The sequence below is a fragment of the Orycteropus afer genome, unplaced genomic scaffold (genome assembly GCF_000298275.1).
Source record: "Orycteropus afer afer isolate SDZICR_OR568_19922 unplaced genomic scaffold, OryAfe1.0 scaffold00270, whole genome shotgun sequence".
Classification (NCBI taxonomy): Eukaryota; Metazoa; Chordata; class Mammalia; order Tubulidentata; family Orycteropodidae; genus Orycteropus; species Orycteropus afer.
Window position 1 is genome coordinate 3,060,679 of NW_006921857.1, and position 12,753 is coordinate 3,073,431.

The following is a 12,753-nucleotide window of genomic DNA, read 5'->3' on the forward strand; positions in this document are numbered from 1 at the left end:
TCTGATAGATATCAGTTATCACTGTTTTTCCTTTAATATTGAACAATATCCCATGACACCTTGATGAGTTTGCTCTAGAGCCATGGGGCATCTCTGTGAATAGTTTGGAAAAGTAGGGTATAAAGTGTTTGAGAAATAATAAGGAGGCAGTTGGGCTTGCAAAGAGTGGTCAACAGGAAAAGAAGCAGGAGAAAAATTAGAGAGATAATAAAGGAGCGAGATAAAGTACACGTATGTGTTACTTAAAATTCACGATATGTCTGTGAAATAAGATATTAGGTGATTTGAACTTTGTACAAATGCCATATTATATACTTAGCAAACAGACATGCCTAAAAAGTGAGCAACGGCATTCAATGATTTTCCATCTTTGTATTCTTCAATGACCTTTTGTATCATTTCCAAATCAATACTTCTGCTTTGCCAATTGCACTGAATTTGCTGCATTTCAGAGCCATGATGCATATCATGGTAATATTTTTGAAAAAATAAATTACACAGAGATATAACATTACAAGGGAGGTCTGATAGTATAGTGCCTAATGCATTTGACTGTTAACCAGAAGGCTGGCGGTTCAAACCCACCAGCCACTCCTCAGAAGGAAGATGGGGCAATCTACTTCCGTAGTGATACTGCCTCAGAAACCCAAGGAGGGGTTGCTATGAGTCGGATCTGACTCAAAGGCACATAATAACAACAATAACATTATATTACAACAATCAAAAGATGCACAATACATTAGATTGGATGCTGTTATCTATGAGTAGAAGCATACACTGTTATAGGGTAAAGTTTTTATTTGTAAGGAAGGAAAGTTCACTTTAAAACAATGATAGAAAGTGTAGTATAGTTCATAGATAAGCCAGTAACACAGGCATTTATTATGACTGTGAAGACATATGTATTATTAGATGGAGATACACACACACACACACACACACACATATATATATATACATATACTGTACCATTATATGTCTGGAAGTGCAATTGCTTTATACACAAGAAACATGAGGTACATGTGAATTCATTCAGTTACATCTGATACATTCCAGCCTCTGATAAAGATTTCTGAACTGTACTATAATCTTATGAGACCATGGACATATATGTACCTGAACATTGCGTGAATGGACATTAAGTGGTACATGACTCTACCTCCCTTGGATCATAAGGATTTTAGCTTTAACTCTAAGTGATGGGAAGTCAAGGAAGAATTTGAGCAGAGACTTTGAGTCTGATTTTAAAAGTATCACTCTGGATGCTATTTAAGAAGAAACTAAAGGTGAGGGTGAGTTTAGAAACAGGGAGTCTTGGTAGGAGGTTGCTGATGTAGTCTGGGTAAGGAGTGATGGTTGCCTAGACAAGCATGGAAATGGTTGAGGTGGTGGGATGTGGTCAAATTCTGGATATTTTTTGAAGGTAGAGGTGGAAGGATGTGTTGATGGATTGGAAGGGAAATATGAGGGAAAAAGAGGAATCAAAGATGACTCCAAGTTTTTCAGGCTGAGGAACTGAAAGGAGGGAGTCATTGCCATCAGAAAAGATAAGGAAGACTACAGGTGAAGCCAGTATGGAGAGCTCTATTCTGGACATGTTCAATTTGAGATGTCAATTAAATGGCAAGTAGGCAGTTGTGTATACAAGTATGCAGTTCAGAAGAGAGGTATGGGATGGCCAGAGGTATATGGGTAGAGTGTAAAGTCATGGATCTGAATAAGATCCTCTAGAGAATGAAAATAAATAGAGGACAGACAAACTTGGAATACTTTAGCATTAACAGGTTTGCAAAGAAAGAAGACATATAGACATCTATATATCTAGTGCTAAGAAGACAATAAAGGTAAATGAATAAAATGCAGTTAGTAAAGCACTTCAGCAAACTCAGAAATGAAATTCTTTCTTTAACATAATAACTGGTGTCACCGTGTCATTTGTCAATTGATGCAACATTTCTATATGGCTTTCTTTTTAATGAATGAGAAGATCAGGAAAACTATGTTGCTGTTGTGTGCTATGGAGTTAATTCTGACTCATAGAGACTATAGGATAGAGTAGAACTACCCTATACAGTTTCAAAGGATGTAATCTTTACAGGTCTCTGGTGGCACAGTGGTTAAAGTATTCAGCTACTAACCATAATATTGTTGGGTCAAATTTACCAGCACTCTGTGGGAGAGAGAAGAAGCAGTCTGCTTTCGTAAAGATTTATGGCCTTGGAAATCCTATGGGACAGTTCTATTCTGTCCTATAGTGCCACCAGAAGTCAGAATCCATACAATGGCAGAGGATTTGGTGGGGTTTTTTTTTTTTTTTTTTTGAGGGGGAGGGGTTAATCTTTACAGAAACAGATTGCCAGGTCTTTTTGCCCACAGAGCCAGTGGTGGCTTCAAAGCACTGATCTTTTTGTTAGCAACCATGTGCTTAACCACCAGGCTGCTAGGAAAACTAGAAATCTAATTTAAAATTTAGTAGCAGTGTATAGTGGTACCCTAAACAAGTTTTTTAAAAAAATAATTGGAGAAGCATCTTTTTGCCCATTTTTAATTTGAATTGTTTTTCTTTTGTTGTTGAGTGTAAGAGTTATTTCTATGTTCTGGATATTAGACCTTTTTCAGACATATGATTTTCAAACATTTCCTTCAATTCTATATGTTGTCTTTTTGTTTTCTTGATAATGTCCTTTGATATACAATAGGATTTAATATTGATGATGTCCAATTTATCAAATCTTCCTTTGGTATCTTGTGTTTTTGCTTTCATATCTAAGAATTTATTGCCCAAAACACAGCCCTGAAGATATATTTAAAAAATGGTTGTTGAACCTTAAGAAAGTTAATTGAAAATAGCCATAATAATTGTGATAGGCAAAAATTTTATTCAATTTTAAAAAATTGGCAAGAGAAGCACCTTTGAGGTCCAGTGTTGCTTTCCTATAGTGGCATAATACATATCAAATGATACAGATCATTTGCAGAACATCTGATTAAAGCAGGTAACAGTTCCCCTTTCAATATGTTTCAGATAGCAATTTGCTAAAGTTGGAAAATATCACTTGTTAGGGTCTCTAAATGCTTGAGTTGGTTTCCTCATTTCAAAATAGAATTTCCTCAATTAAGTTTGATGGAATATATGTTAAATTATATATTATTATTCTAAAAAAAAGAAAACTCTTAATATCTCCTTGTATTACTGAAATCTTTAGGAGCTCTGGTAGGATAGTGCCTAAGGCACTTGACTGCTAACCAGAAGGCTGCAGGTTCAAACCCACCAGCCACTCTTCAGAAGTAAGATGAGGCAATCTACTTCCGTAGTGATACTGTCTCGGAAACCCAAGGAGGTGTCACTAAGAGTCGAGTCTGACTCCACGGCACATAACAACAACAACAACTGAAATCTTCCAGTGTCACCAGCTTGTTGTTGTTTTTCTTAGCTGAATTCTTTATTTCCAAGGTTTGTAACTGATATGTAAATGCTCTTATAACGAACTACAACCATGCCCTCTCCCAAGCTCAAGCATAGTAGAACCAACTGTACATTAATATCAATATTATTGTAAATTCATTATGTCCAAAAAACTCATAATTTGCTTTATAAACCTGCTTTCTTTAATACAATCATTTGCATAGAATCACTCAACTTGAGAGCTAAGAGACATTCTTTTTTATTATTATTTTATTTATTTAATTTTTATTGTGATTTGAATGAAAGTTTACAGAGCAAATTCATTTTCCACACAGCAGTTCATACACATTTTGTTCCATGATATTAACTACAGTCCCCACAATGTAACAGCTCTCTTCTTTCTTCCTCCTCATAGTTAGCTCTTCCCTGTGTCCTTCATTCTTATGCATTCCTGCCCCCTGAGCTATCTCTCTGTGCAAATACTGCCCTTCTGTTCTCCTATGATTGATCATTATAAGGAATATATCTATCTGGTGTAAATGTTCACTCTATATACCTGTTTTTTGTTTGACCGGAAGCCACAGGAGTGAGTTCAATTATAAGCCTAAAGGCTAGCTAGTGGCCATGATCTTGGAGGTTTCACCAGGCTCTATCAGACAAGTAAGTATGGACTTTATTTTTATGATTTTTAGTTTTGCTCCACATTTTTCTCCCACTCTATCCAGGATCTCCTGCTCTGATTCATTACTGAGTGGTTGCCAGTGATAGACAGGCACTATCTAGTTCTTCTGGGCTCATGGTCATCAGCTGAAATTTGCATGGTCCACTAGTCTTTTGGACTAAGTTTTTACACCTGTCTTTGGTTTTGTTTATTCTTCTTCACTCTAGACAACGAAAGACCAATTGTTGCATCTAGAAGGCCATTTTCAAGCTTTTAAGACCCCAGTCACTACTCACCAAAGTAGGATGCAGAACAATGTTTTTGTGTAGTATGTTATGCCAATTGAGCTTGATGTCTCCTGCAACCATGGTCCTGAACCCACAGGTCTGACAGCTCATTCTATCAGGGTGGTTGACTGTGGCTGAGAAGTTATCATAGCTCTGCCCACTGTTAGTTCTAGTTATATGGACATTCTTACAGTACATACAGATATGTATGCAGAAATATCATCTGCCAATCTTACATATGTTCATGTGTATATTCCCTTTTGCCTAGACATACCTGATCATTCATAGGTATGTCTCTGTGATAACACAGTATTGTATATGAAAAAGTGTTTATCCTTGTTGTCTGTACCTCTTGTGAAACTCCACATCCAGACAAGTTTTATTAGAGTTCTCCTCTAATCTGATTGTTTTAGTTTCATAGTGTTGCCATGTTAGAAATGCCACAAGAGGATGGTTTCAACAAACAGGAATTTATTCTCTTACAGTTTAGGATGCTAGAAGTCTAATTTCAAAGTGTTAGCTCTAGGATTGGGTGAAGGCCCATCGGCCTTGGACTTCAACTCTGCCTCTTGTTCCAGACCCACTGAAGGCTTCTTCTGACTCACATAGCTATTGGCTGCTTAGGCTAATGGAGCCAAGATCAAAAAATAAAATGGCACAATACAGGATCAGCAGGCAACATGGTTCAAAATGAACCAACAAGCTAGAGATCTTCCACAAACCTTTCCCCTATATGCTGGAAGCAGGCCTCACCCTGAAGGCAACTACTTAGCTGTTCATAGCTGATTCTACCATGGAAATGATTACAAGCTCATCATGAGGAATAACTATATCCAGCTGCCAAGCCACTCAAACCATGGCCCAGCCAAGTTCACACACAGCCTTAATTACCTCATTAGTTTAATGCCCACCATCTTCAAACTACACTATAATAATGGACTCCAAATGAAACAAACTCTACCTCCAGTTTTGTCCCTCTCAAATCCAAATTCCACAAAATAGGCTGACATTCTGCCTAAACCCCCTCAAAGATTCCTTGACAACACATTAAACTTCAAGCTTCTTCACATATCATACAGCATTTTCTTGTTTGGGGGAACTGTCTTTCTCTCTGGCCTCATTTCCTGCTGCCCAAAGTCATATTTTCTATCACTTGTTTGTCAGTTTGTTGCACTGTGGTGGTTTGCATGTTGCTTGAGGCTGGGGCCATGCCACTGGTATTTCAAATAGCAGCAGGGTCACCCATGGGGGACAGGTTTTACCAGAGCTTCAAGACTAAGATAGACTCGAAAGAAGGAAGGGGCCATCCTTTGTCAAAGAATTGGACAGTGAAAAACTTATGAATAACAGTGAAACACTCTCCGATGTATTACTGGAAAACTTATGAAACATTGTCTTATATAGTGCCAGAAGATGAGCCTGTCATGTCAAAAGGTACTTAAAATATGACTGGGGAAGAGCTGTCTCCTCACAGTAGAGTTGATCTCAATGACATGGATGGAGTGAAGCTTTCAGGACCTCCATTTGCTTATGTTGCATGTCTCAAAATAGGAAGAAACAGCTGCAAACATTCATTAATAATCAGAACATAGAATGTATGAAGTGTGAAGCTAAGAAAATTGGAAGTTGTCAAAAATGAAATGGAACTTATAAAAATTGATATCCTAGACAATAGTGAGCTAAAATGGACTGTTTTTGGCCATTTGGAATCAGACAACCATATGACCTACTATGTTTGTAATGACAAATTGAATTCATTGTCACAAAAAATGTTCCAAGATCTATCCTGAAGTACAATGCTGTCAATGATAGGATAATATCCATACATCTATAAGGAAAACCAATTAATACTACTATTATTCAAGTTTACACACCAAACACTAAGGCCAAAGATGAGGAAATTGAAGATTTTTATCAGCTTAGAAGCTCTGTAGTGTAGTTTCTGTGGTAATTCAGTTTGAGTGTCAGCTTGGCTGGGCCTGGTTGAATGGCTGGGCAGCTGGATGTAGTATTTCCCATGATGAGACTGGTAATCAACCCCATGGTGGAATCTACTGTGTGCAGCTGACTAGCTGCCTTAGGGAATGTAGACTGCTTCCTGTATATAAGGAGAAGCCTTGGGGAATAGTCTCTATCTTATGACATGCTTGGACCCTGCATGTAGCTGTGTCGTTATTCAGCAGCCTGTCAGGCTCTCCAGACCTTGGGACCTACAATGAACTTGAATTAATGGCCTACCATGTGGTTTGGTAACATCAGGACTGCACTTTCTACTTGTCAACCTTTGGTTTGTCAGCCTCACATAGCTATTGGGGGTCCGTTCCACAGTCTGCTGGTTAGGTGGCAGACTTCTGGCTCATAAGGTTGTGGGAGCTGGAGAATCTAAGACTGCAGATGAAGCAGCAGCAGGCTGCTGGCTCATGTTCCAGGAATCAGAGGTCAGAAGACAACGAGCTGGATGCAGAAAAAAGAGAGAGAAAGAGACAGAGAGAGAGAGAGAGAGAGAGAGAGAGAGCATGCTTTGCCAAAATCCATATGTATTGGATGTAGGTCATACCTCCAAAGAAACTTCCCCTCCAACTGATTGGCTACTCACATCAGATTACAAAATGGAGGATGATTACATACATAATGTCTGCCAAACTACCAGGTATCATGGCCTAGCCAAATTGACAGATAACATTAACCATAATAGTCTATAACATGCTGTCTCATCTTTCCTTCCACTCTCTACCTAAGAAAATACTTAGGTAGAGATAAGATACAATCAACCAAAGTGCCATCTTTCCCAGTACACTGGCCCTGTTTAGATTTGGCTCCCCTCTTTTCTGTGCCCTCTGATTTAATCATTGTACATCCCATTTTATTATACTTTTATAACATCAAAAAAAAAAAAAAAAAACCTCACTGCCATGGAGTAGGTTCCAACTCAGAATGACCCCTCCTTGGGTTTCCAAGGCGGTATCTCTAAAGAAGTAGATTGCCCAGTGTGGTAGTTATGTTTGTGTGTCAAGTTGGCTGGGCCTGGTTGAGTGGATGCACAGCTGATGGTAGTTATTCCCCATGATGAGATTGGCAATCAACTCCATGGTGGGATCTACCACAAGCAGCTGAGTAGCTGAGTAGCTGCCTTTGGGATGTGGTCTGCCTCCTGTATACAAGGAGAAGCTTTGGGAATGGTCTCTAGCATGTGACACACTTAGATTCTGCATGTAGCCATGTTGTTGCTCAGCAGCCTGCTATGCTCTGCCAACCTTGGGACTTACAATGGACTTGACTTAATAGCCTGCCATGTGGTTTGGTATCATCAGGGCTGTGTCTTTTCACTTGTCAACCTTGGGGCTTCTCAGCCTCAGCAGTCAGCAGCTGTCTGAGTGAAGAAAAGCCTCTAGCTCCAGTGGCTTTTCTTATTTAAAAAATAATAAGCTCTTATTATTTATTATAAGTATTACTTATTAAGTAAAGTGCTAAGTGCTAGTGCTTATCAGGAGGAGAAATTCATGTGGTAGTTAAGGTTATGTGTCATCTTGGCTGCACCTGGTTTTAAGTGGCTGAGTAGCTGGATGTAGTTATTCCCCATGATGAGATCATAATCACCTCCTTGGTGGAATCTAGTGGAGCAGTTGAGTAGATGCCTTAGTGATGTGGTCTTCTTCCAGTATATACAGAAAAGTTTTGAGAAAGTTCTCTGCAGCTTTTTGGCATGCTTGGACCCTGTGTGTAGCCAAGGCCTTCATTTAGCAGCCTGCCATGTTTCCTGTTGATCTTGGGACTGTCTCTGGAATTGAATTAGTGGCCTGTCATGCTGTTTGCTATTATTGGGACTGTGCCATTTTATTCGTTGACCTTCGGCTTGTTAGCCTCAGCAGCCAGCAGCTACCTGAGGAAAAAGACACCACTAGCTCCTGTGGCCTGGGAGCAAAAGGCAGAGCTAAAGCCCAAGGTTAAGGGGCTTTCACTCAGCCCCCAGAGCCTGGCAATTTGAGCTCAGACTTCTAGACTCAAAAATTGTAAGAGAATAAACTCTTATTTGTTAAAGCTACCTACCTGTGGCATTTCTGTTAAAGTAGAAAACTATTTACATTTTCCTTTCATGGGCACCTGTACAAGTAGGAGAGATATGGCAAACAGGGTTAGCTGTTTTATAAGCTTGAACAGGCTAGAACAAGGTAGAAAGTGATAACTGCTGAATGGAGTATTGCAATGAGGTGTATTCAAAGAGTTAATGTGAGATAGAGATCACTTCCATACTGCAATGCCAAATATTCAAAGCACCAACCTAAATATTTTTACTTTTATCAAGAGTTATAATTTATAATCATGCTATATGTGAAATTTCAGTGCAAATAATGGCTTATAATGCACTATCCCAGACCATGTTTTGACCAATCTTATCTCTGATTGAATTTCTTTGCCTTCATAAATTTTTTCCTACTCTCCTTGCCCAAGCGTAGTGGAGCTCTGGTAGCGTAGTGCCTACCAGAGGCACTTGACTGCTAAACAGAAGGCTGCAGGTTCAAACCCACCAGGCACTCCTCGGAAGGAAGATTGGGCAATCTACTTCTGTAGAGACACTGCCTCGGAAACCCAAGGAGGGGTCGCTATGAGTCGGGTCCGACTCAATGGCACGTAACAACAACAACAAAATAATATTATGTTTCCATCTTTACATTTTTCTCCAAGAATTCAAAACAACAACAACAACAGAAAAAAAAAAAAAATATATATATATATATATATATATATATAAATGTTATTTTCATTAAGAAGGTGGGAAGGTGACACAATGAGAAAGGTGCCCAAATAATAAAAAATAAATATCAATAACAACACACCTCTGGGGAATATATAATGTAGGCAGGACTATCTCCGATTTATGGAAGAGAAAATTGAGGCTTAGAGTTGTGAAATAACTTAGCTAAATTCACACATTTAGTATCAAGAGTTGAATCTAGAGCCCAGGCCTTCACAAAGCACGGAAAGAAAAAGAAAAGATACAATATAGAGCAACAGATTAGTTATTGTTTCTATTCTTAGGAAATTCATCTTTGCAGTGTCAAGGCAGGTAATTATTGTTGTTAGCTGCTGACAGTTGGCCTCAACTCAGAGAGACCCCATATATAGAAGAATTATGCATTCTGTGCCATTCCCATGATCAGTTCAAAATCCTTGGCTGATTTTTGGAAATAGACCATTTTCTTCTTAGTCCAACTTAGTTGGGAATATCCACTGATACTTGTTCACCATCATAGGAGCACATATACCTTCACTGACAGACAGATGGCTGTGCATGAGGTGCACTGGCTGGGAATCAAACCTGGGTCTCCGCCTGGAAGACCAGAATTCTACCACTGAACTACTTCCATAAAGGATGTTTATCTCACTGCCATTGAGTCAATTCTGACTCATAGTGACCCACATTGGGTTTCCGAGGCTGTAAATCGGTAATGCAAGTTAATCGCCCCATCTTCCTTTTGCAAAGCAACTAGGGAGTTTGAACTGGGGACATTCTGGTTAACAGCCAAATGCCTTATCCATTGCACCACCAGAACTCCTTGAAAGATGTTTATAGTGGTATTTCAAATAATTAACTTTATGTTTCTGTGTATATAAAATCAGAAACTGATAATACAAAGATTATTCTAATTCAGCTCTGTCTTGATATTTCTGAGACTGGTATTCAACCACTCTCCTCATCCACAGGCCTTCACTTCTTCACCTGAATCTAGGTCAAGTCCGTATTTCCCATGATAAATCTCACGATCCTGAGCAAATGCTTTGCACTCCAGGATGTCTGAGCCACTCTGGAATACGTGGTAATTTCCCATCTCCATGCCCTGGTTCCTGCCACTCCTTTGGCCTGAAATTTTAACCATTCCATGCACAGTTCATACTTTGGATTCTTATATATATTCCATTTTTCAAATCTAGATTATATGCCATCTTCAGTAAAAGAACTTTATTGATTACTCTAACTGAAAATACACCTTCTTTCCTCTGTAACAAATGCCTTAGGCACTACGCTACCAGAACTCCTTGTAATAACAGCAGCAGCAACTAATATTTGAATATTGCTTTAGCTTCTGCTTTCTAAAACTTGGTAGGCTCACAAATCATCTTGTAAAGAGTCATTATCAACCCCCACTTTAAGGTTAAGAATCCAAGAGTCAAACTGATCGATCTATTGACAACAATTCTGTGATAGTTAAGGTTGTGTGTCAACTTGGCTGCACTATGATTCTAAGTGGTTTTAGCAGTTGACATGTAGTCATTCCCATGATGAGATCAGGGTAATCACCTCCATGATGAGATATGCTATGAGTGGCCAGTCAGTTGAAAGGGAGTTTCCTCAGGGGTGTGGCCTACTTCATATACATGTATGGACATCCAGGGAAAATTCTTGGGCTTTCTGTTGGATCTGGATCCTGAATCTAGTTTATCATCATCCGGTTTTTGGAGCTGAACCAGTGGTCTGCCATATCGCCTGCTGATCATGGGATTGTTGCTGTTGCAGCCTGTGAGCCAACAATTCACCATATTACCTGTTGTTCTTAGATTTGTCATCTGCTGAAGTCAGCAGCCTGCTATATATACTGCCTGCCAATCTGAGGTTCCTCAGCTCCTGCAGCTTCATGAGTCAGCAGAAGCCTCCAGTTTGACATTTGACCCACAAACTTGGGACTGGCCACTCTCTACAACTATGTGAGCCATTTCTGAGAGATAAATGGCTCTCTCTCTATATATAAGCTTCACTAGTTTTGCTTCTTTGGCAAACCTGTTGTTAGGTGCTGCGAGTTGGCTCTGACTCATAGTTATCCTATCCACAACACAACAAAACACTGCCCAGTCTTGCACCATCCTCACAGTCCCTACCATGCTTCAGCCCATCATTGCAGCCACTGTGCCAATCCATCTTGTTGAGGGTCTTCCCCTTTTTTGATGACCCTCCACTATACCAAGCATGATATCCTTCTCCAGGAGCTAGTCCCTTCTGACAATATGACCAAAGTAGGTAAGATGAAGTCTGACCATTCTCACCTTCAAGGAGCATTACAGCTGCACTTCTTCCAGAACAGATTTGTTTGTTCTTCTTGCAGTCTGTAATATTTTCAGTATTCTTCACCAACACCATAATTCAAAGGCATCAACTCTTCTTTGGTCTTCTTTATTCATTGTCCAGCTTTCACATGCACATAAGGCAATAGAAAATACCATGATTTGGGTTTGGCACACTCTAGTCTTCAAGAGACATCTTTGATCCTTAACAAAGGGTAAAGAACCTAGCCTCAGAAAAATACCTTCTTAAAACTGAAAAACAGGTGCCCCAGTCACAGCACCACACTCTAAGATGCCAATCTGGCTCTGTGGCCATGCTCTTCTGCAGAGGTGGGGAGTCCACCAGGCTAAGAGGAGCCTGTGTTTCTTCCTTGTCTGTTCTCAAACTCTTGTTGCCATCAAGTCAGTTCCGACCCATTTTGATCCCTCCTTGGGTTTCTGAAGAGGTATCTCTACAGAAGTACATTGCCCAGTCTTCCCAAGGACTCTAAAATTCTTTGCATATACTTCTCTGAGCTGACTCTCAAGATCTGTTCAAGCCTTCTTCTCAGTCTCGATATTCCCTAGGGAAAACAGAACAGTTAGTATGTGCACTCCTAGGCCAGGTGTGGCTACGGGGCAGCTGTTTTCAGGGGCATGAACTGGATTTGGATATGTGATAGTGGCTCACAACTATGACTTAAGGCCCCACACATTTCAAACAGGAATTGGGGGTGGGAAAAGAAGGGGCTGTGGGCTGGGGTCCACAAATCTATATTCCTTGTGACTCTCAGACTCCTAAACCTGACTTTTCTGGTTATTATAATGTTATATTTGTCATGGTGGGATGGGATAAATCATATTTTATTTGTTGGGGTTGTTAGGTGCCATTGAGTTAGCTCTGGCTCATGAAACATGGCCAATTCCAATGCTATCCTCACAACTGGTGCTGTTTGAGCCCATTGTGGCAGCCACTGTGTCAATCCATCTCACTGAGGGTCTTCTTCTTTTTCATTGACCCTCTACTTTTCCAAGCACAAGACGCTTCTGCAGGAACTGATCCCTCATTATAATATGTCTGAAGTATGTGAGATGAAGTTTCACCATCTTTACTTCTAAAGCTGCAATTCTGGCTGTACTTCTTTCAAGAGAGATTTATTTGTTCTTCTGGCAGTCAATGATATATTTAATATTCATCACCAACACTTTAACAAGGCATCAATTCTTCTCTGGTTTTCCTTATTCATTGTCCAGCTTTCATATGAATGTGAGGCAGTTGAAAAGACCATGGTGTTTTGGTTACCTCTAGCACAACTTTAACAGAAATATACCACAAATGGGACAGCTTTAACACACAGGAGTTT